This window comes from Berghia stephanieae, chromosome 3 (genome assembly GCF_034508935.2).
Source record: "Berghia stephanieae isolate SIO BIC M18660-M18661 chromosome 3, UCSD_Bste_1.3, whole genome shotgun sequence".
NCBI classification, from domain to species: domain Eukaryota; kingdom Metazoa; phylum Mollusca; class Gastropoda; order Nudibranchia; family Aeolidiidae; genus Berghia; species Berghia stephanieae.
Genome location: NC_088362.1, coordinates 11,822,087 through 11,830,408, shown reverse-complemented (window position 1 = coordinate 11,830,408; position 8,322 = coordinate 11,822,087).

The window sequence follows — 8,322 nt, the reverse complement described above, 5'->3', positions numbered from 1 at the left end:
TGTTCAGTTCCCTTGCATTGATTTTATATATATATATATATATATATATATATATATATATATATATATATATATATATATATATATATATATAATTATTGTTTCATGCCACTAGGGCAAAGTGTGTGTTATCGAAATCGTTATTGTTGTTTATAATCGTGTATTGTTTCGATACAAAAAATATCACAGGAAGTTTGAAACAACACACAATCATAAACAACAATAACGATTACACACACTTCCCATTGATTGCCATTGTGGCATGAAACAGCACCGTGCTGGAGAAGTAAACAATAATTGTATATTTAGATACACATTTTTTCCGCTCCTTCAATATTATAGTCGAGCACTTTTACTTCCTGGCTTTTATTTGCGGTCAACATGGCTGACGCCTGTTGGCACTGAGCCTCAGCTCAGTGAATTGTCTTTTGCCTCACTTATCAAATGATTTTGGAGGATGAAAATTATATATTTTAATATTGGAACGTTAAATTTAAGAACACTTGTAAGTATACTGTCCTCAATCGAGACCTAAAACGCCTTCAAAATAACAAAGAATTAAAATCAAAGGAAGGCATTATGAACTTAGCATCCACAGCAAAAGACCGTGAACAGTGGAAGGAAATGACACGGATGATTAGAGAGGCAGCCGAGGCGTCCCGATCGGATGTTTAGGAAGTGAAAGGCCCTAAGTCAGTCTAAGTCAGTTAAGTCATATATAATATATATATATATATATATATATATATATATATATATATATATATATATATATATATATATATATATTGAGACGGGGTGAACCTGTCAAAAATGTGTTTGAATTCAGAATTATACGTATTGTGAAATTTTATGTTTATAGATTTTTTCAAACCTACTTTTTTTGGGGGATGAAACTTATAAATTGAATCTAAGCCTCATATTTTTGGCTACAAAATAAAATTTCAATATCTAAATCACCCTAACCTGAAACAACATAATATAGTAATGCCTCAATTTAGTTTGATAGATATAATATCTATTTGGACGTATGCAAAATATAAATTAACCCCCCCCCCCGCCCCCCCAAATATTAAACAAATGAACTAACATAACAACCAACGTGAAATTCCCTCTTCGTTTTCTTTCCATTACAGTAATGCACGGGGACGTTTGCATGGAGGAGAAAATGTAAATATTATACGGGATAACATGGGGAAACAAGGGGTGCGATGTGACTCTCTTATGGATCATTGGATCGGATAGGGCGGGGGGTTGGGTTGAAACTGGGGCAGACTGTCTCAGTCTCTTTTGGTTTTTGCATGCAGATGTGAATGTATCTATACACATACAATACTGATATCAAATTATTAGAATCACTCTTCTAGTAAGGTTCCACAGTCGTGACGTCACTTCCCCCGTAATGACGCATAGTAGCTTTTGCATTTTTTGCTTTCTTTGTTTAAAAAAATTTGAATTGAAATAGCCCGATAACTTAAAGAGAAAATTAATTAATACTCAAATTACGCATCAAATAATAATAATAATAATAACAATAATAATAATAATAATAATAATAATAATAATAATAATAATAATAATAATAATAATAATAATAATAATAATAATAATAATAATAATAAATAATAATAATAATAATAATAATAATAATAATAATAATAATAATAATAATAAAAATAATAATAATAATAATAATAATAATAATAATAATAATAATAATAATAATAATAATAATGATAATAATATCGCGCTTTGACCACATTGAGTGCATATTGAACTAAATGAAACCTCAAGTTCAGTATAAGATATTGCCATCGGCACAAAAAAAACAAAACAAAATTGTAATGCACAACTTTACAAACACAACATAAAATCAGCTATTGTCTGATAGTGACCCAGCTTCCAGAAAACAGAAAAAAAAACAACTCATCCAGTATTTGCTTTACTCAAGAGTGTAAGAACACAATGGGGTGTTTGTCTGCTTCTGTATTGATTAACATGTAAGAAGAACCATAGACTTGTTGATATAGAAGTTTGTAATTAAGACAGTTCTCTTCGAACAGAAAGTAGTCTGGGTACATCTGTGGAATGAGAGAGAAGAATGAATGTTGATATAGAAAACATGAATGCTAGAAAAAATAATGGTGGCTTTTTAAATAGAATGATGGATAAATTGATGTACATACATACATACATACACCCATCTATAATATATATACCACACACACAAACACACACACACACACACACACACATATATATATATATATATATATATATATATATATATATATATATATATATATATGAATTATAAAAAAAACAAAAACCATGAAATAATAGTGCTCAACTATTTGATAAGAGGGGCTATTTATATATCATTTCAAGTATTATTATTATTATCAACTTCTACAATATTGTTTTGAGCATTGGCTCTCATCAGGAAGTTATATATATATATATATATATATATATATATATATATAGAGAGAGAGAGAGAGAGAGAGAGAGAGATGCCTCCATAACACACGAAAGCAAAGCAGAAAGCACCAAATTATATATATATATTATATATATATATATATATATATATATTTACATACATGTAATACATATAGTAATATATATATATATATATTATATAATATATATATATATATATATATATATATATATATATATAGCATAATCTCAAAAATCGTTCTTATATTAGTATTGTACTTATTGGTAGTCTAGCTATTCGTCCCTTTGTGGATGGGACCGTTGTTTCCCTTTCTCTCTATCAGCAAACTTCATCAGGTTCCATCGTTATCAATTTGTCCAGACTATGTCCAGAAGGTTGGGGACCGCTACTCTCAACAAGCCCCTGGTCCGGGAAGACATCATTCCTCTTGTATTAATCAACTATGACAAACAACCATTTTGGTCAGTTTAAGGTCACTATGTCGACTCTTGTGGGAATTGCTTTTTTTTCCCTTCCCTTATTATTTGATTGTTTCTGTCATTTCCGTTTACAAACACACACACACACACACACACACACACACACACATACAGTGAGTGAGTGAAAGAGAGAGATAGGATAGATATATATATATATATATATATATATATATATATATATATATATATATCTATCTATCTATCTATCTATCTATCTATCTATCTATCTATCTATCTATCGATCTATCTATCTATCAATCTATCTATCCATTATCGATCTATCTATCTATCTATCTATCTATCTATCTATCTATCTATCGATCTATCTATCTATCAATCTATCTATCCATATATCTATCTATCTATCTATCTATCTATCTATCTATCTATCTATCTATCGATCTATCTATCTATCTATCAATCTATCTATCTATCTATCAATCTATCTATCCATATATCGATCGATCTATCTATCTATCTATCTATCTATCTATCTATCTATCTATCTATCTATCTATCTATCTATCTATCTATCTATCGATCTATCTATCTATCTATCAATCTATCTATCCATATATCTATCTATCTATCTATCTATCTATCTATCTATCAATCAATCTATCTATCTATCTATCTATCTATCTATCTATCTATCTATCTATCAATCTATCTATCCATATATCGATCTATCTAGAACCCCACATAGGAATCAAACAATGTCAACGTCCCAGTCCTATCACGAAGACAACTGAACAACCAGATTGCTAAATGCAACAATTATAATTTTGTTTTGTTTTTAAGGGTTTTACGACGCTTGCAACAGATTTAGGTCATTTCAGCGCTAGTAAAAAGGAGGAAACCCCGATAGTTTAAAATGTCTAAATTTACATTTTAAAATCAGACAAGAAAAAGTAAGACAAAGAGGAAGGGTTCAAATAAGGAACAAATGCATACATTCCAAGTGCAGGCTACCAGTGTATTTTGAGACCAACTAAATCGAATCCAGCACAGGATACCCTCTTAAGGGGAATACACTCAAATGTTTACAAATCATGATATTCACAACATTATCTCTTTGTTTTTAAAAACCCAGCTGGTTTGTTATAACATCAGCGGGCAAAATGGACGAAGGACAATATTGTAAACAACTAACGGGAAAGATTCATTACAGTAAGTCCTAGGTCTGCATCTGATATTCTCAAGAACAATTGAAAGAAATAAGACATTCTACTCTTCAGGTTACAAACTCCTTGGAAGTGTAAGTATAACCAATCTTTCGGAGGACTAATAACGAATAGGTTATATATCGAATCATAAAGTGGCATAACCATTGTAGTAGCAGGATGTAGAGGCAGATTCTTAGGGGACGTAAAAGATGTAAAATATAACAGTGTAGGACAGTGATAGTTTACAAGGAAATAAAAATGTCACCTCCCAAAACTTTAGCTATTTCCTTCTCATCCAAAGTCAGGACAAAACCAAGTAACCCCATCATTCCAAGACAAAGACAAAAAGCAACTTGGAAAACAGACATAAGGGGATAGAAGACACAGTAAGTGCCTCCCAGCCCACTGTCGGAGGACAAAAGTCTCCACCAAGAATACACTCAAATGTTTACAAACCATTTTATATTCAAAACAAAAAATATACCAGTACACATAACAAAGAGATGATTTTCAAGGAAAAGAGTACTATGTCCCTTAAAACTGTATACATTTGACCCAATATATATATTCAAAACATAAAATATATCGGTACACATAACAAAGAGATGATTTTCAAGGAAAATAATACCATGTCCCTTAAAACTGTATACATTTGACCCAATATATATATATATTCAAAACATAAAATATATCGGTACACATAACAAAGAGATGATTTTCAAGGAAAATAGTATCATGTCCCTTAAAACTATATACATTTGACTGATTCCCTCCCAGCCAAGGACTCCAGCCGGGGGTAGGGTAGACCAAGTAATCCCATTCCAAGACAGAAAGCAACTCGGAAAACCGCTAAAGGGGAATACACGGCGATTGAAACACATTTAACCCTCTTCCGCACTAGGACAGGACTGTCCCGGGACAGTCCTGTCCCAAATCTGTAACATATAGAATTTAGAGAGATCTTCCGCACCTATTGGGACGGGACAAAACAGTCCCGTTGTGTCCCAAGCCGTTGTGAAATGCTACAAAATCAGCGGGACAGGACTGTCCCAGTCCCGTGTTCATATCGTTTGTGATAGTAGAAAAATATAGCAGACTTCCGCACTAGGACAAAAAAGTCCCAGACTTGGCGGCGCCGTGTCAAAATTGAAATGCCTGTCTTTATTTTCTGCATCTCTACTACTACTACTACTACTACTAACTACTACTACTACTACTACTACTACTACTACTACTACTACTACTACTATTTCTACTGTTGCTTCTGCTGCTGCTAATGCCACTAATATATTAATAACTACATCCCTTATATTTTGTATTTATTTCCAATTCCATTGTATTTATTTTCCAATAGTCCACACTTTATTTTAGTTCACTTTCTATACTGCATTACACAGTTCCTTCCCGCCTCCCCTCTTTTGACATAATTAAGTACGCACCTTTTATAAATTTCTATTGCTCTGTTTTAATTCGCGCTTCCTCACAAAGTAGCAAACAATTTCCTGCCCATCAATGTTTTTGTTTATGCATCTTAACAACGCCACTACCACATTATCTCATTCGTCTGTAGTTTTTAATTCATCATGTGTTGTTGATGAAGGGGAAACCCGAAACGTCCATTTTATCTGTTTTCGTATATTAAACTGAAGCTTACATTCAATTTCACAGTTATAATTTATTTATTTATTTCAATTCTGAATATAAAAAAGCAAGAACAATTCAAAAAATAATTCTATGTGATGAAACCACGTACAGAAGGCATAGCAACATAAATATTTTCGGCAATTTAAAAACGTATGTTTATAAATATAATTTAAGAAGTGTCACACTTTGTGACACAGCAGTAACGTGTCTAAAACCGGTCGCACATCTATTCGGTAACTTGTGGGATCAATTACCTTTATCGTTATTTATTTCGGGAATTCTCAATGAAAATATTTTTAAGTAAGTCCTTCTGAGCCACTTGGACTCAGTGTAAAACAAATTAAGTCCTTTAGAGCCTTGTAGCCAATGGTGAAGGAGTTATTCCAGTTTCAATAGCGTGAAGCGGACAATTAACGTATTTGTTTGAAAACCTTTGAACGGGACGCTTGTCTGTAGTCTATCGCAGATTACTATCCCAGCTTGACAGGTACCCTTTTACACCTGAATGGAGTGAGTGATTGGAGTAAATTTTCTTGCTCTAGAAAGTACAAGTTGGCTTCGGTCGGAATCGAACACAGAACCTCTGAGTCCAGAGTACAACGCGCTAACCATAGGCCATCTTGCCTCCTAAGCTTATAAATCCGGAACTTATCCATGTTTCTGTGGCGTTGAGCAGACTTGAATGATGCTAGTCCGTCAAAGATTAATTTCATCAGCGAACTGGTACTCATTTGCACCTGGGTAAAATGAGGTGATTCCAAGAAAGTCATTTTAAAATAAGATCGGAGATCACCATAGAGTCTACGGAATTGACCCTTGAGCAATCTTTGGGTCATTAAAGGATGCACCCAATATTGTTTTCTCTTTCAATTTGTCTTTTTTTTTCCACGTGATAAAGCACAGAAATATGCAACCTCTATTTCATCCATTACTAGTAGTAGTAGTAGTAGTAGTAGTAGTAGTAGTAGTAGTAGTAGTAGTAGTAGTAGTAGTAGTAGTAGTAGTAGTAGTAGTCGTAGTCGTAGTCGTGGTAGTGGTAGTGGTAGTAGTAGCAGTAGCAATAATATTACTCTTGCTATAAGAATATTTCATGATTATATAAATCTTATGTAAACAAATCCCATTGTACAGTGTAAAAAATCATTATCGTCATGTCGTATCTTATGTTGATTCATAAAATGTGAATTATTAGAGTTGCAATTGCCTACAAAAAAACTTTTGAATCTTGTAAAAAAAAAATAATGCATTCGCGCAGGTGTGTCCTGGGACAGTCCTGTCCTAGTGCGGAACCCCTTTTGAATAGAAGTTTTCTCCAGTGGGACAGGACAAATTTGTCCCGGGACAGTTTTGTCCTAGTGCGGAAGGAGGGTTAGATCTGATCAGCGCAGGTAAAATGGAAGAAAATGGAAAGTCAAAAAATTCTAGAATTACAATTAAAGCACATAGGAAAAGACAAAGGGGAACTAGTTCAATAGGGATCAGATGTAAATTCCAAGATCATACTATGAATGCACTTGGTTTGATATCGCCTAAAAGTCTCATACAGAGATGAGCAAAGGGCCCCACTTAGAAGAATACAGTCATATATAATATTTACAAGAGATGCTCAAACAAGAAATATAACTAGATATCAGCACTTAACAGAGATGATTTACACATATAAAATGAGTAAATTCATTTATAAACACAGAGATTGAGAGAGAAATATGGAGGGGAATACACAGAGAGTGGAGGAGAGGAGTACAGAGGAAGACAGAGATAGATAGATGATGATGATGAGAGAGAGAGATAGATAGATAGATAGATAGATAGATAGATAGATAGATAGATAGATAGATAGATAGATAGATAGAGAGAGAGAGAGTGAGTTAGTGAGAGAGAGAAGAGAGAGAGAGAGAGAGAGAGAGAGAGAGAGAGAGAGAGAGAACGGTTGAGTTAGACAGGGTTTGGGAGACTCAATGACAAACATAAGCACACGGACAAAGAAAATATATAGTTAAAATACCATGGCAGACAGAGAGCGTCTCAAACAATGTAATCTATATTATCAAAGAGTCAGAACCAATATGAAGATCGTGATTTTTCCTCCCTGACAACGAGACAACAATCTCAGAATCAAACGTATACAGATAAAAATGATGTATACTAATTGTTTGTTTTGTAGCATAGGAACAAAGGATACTTCCAATCATAGGATCATCTCCCTTGATGATCTGATTGTTGGGATTGGGGGTTTTATGTAGGAAATTGGAGGAGCCTTAGGGATTTGTGTGTCGGTCTGGAGTATCACAGACAGCCACAGGAAGACGTTCTAGAAACGTTTGCAATATAAAAATAGAAAAGGGTAAACGCTGGAATGTAAGGGGTGTTTTGTGGTGGAGAAGAAAGTAATGATAATAATTCGAGAAAACAACACCCCCCCCCCCCCCCCACCACCACTTTTCCCATAACAAAAGTAAATTACAACAAACCCCAAGGAAGTAAAATAGAATTGAATGTCACGAAATGCATAACAATTATAAAGAAGAAGAAGAAGAAGAAGAAGAAGAAGAAGAAGAAGAAGAAGAAG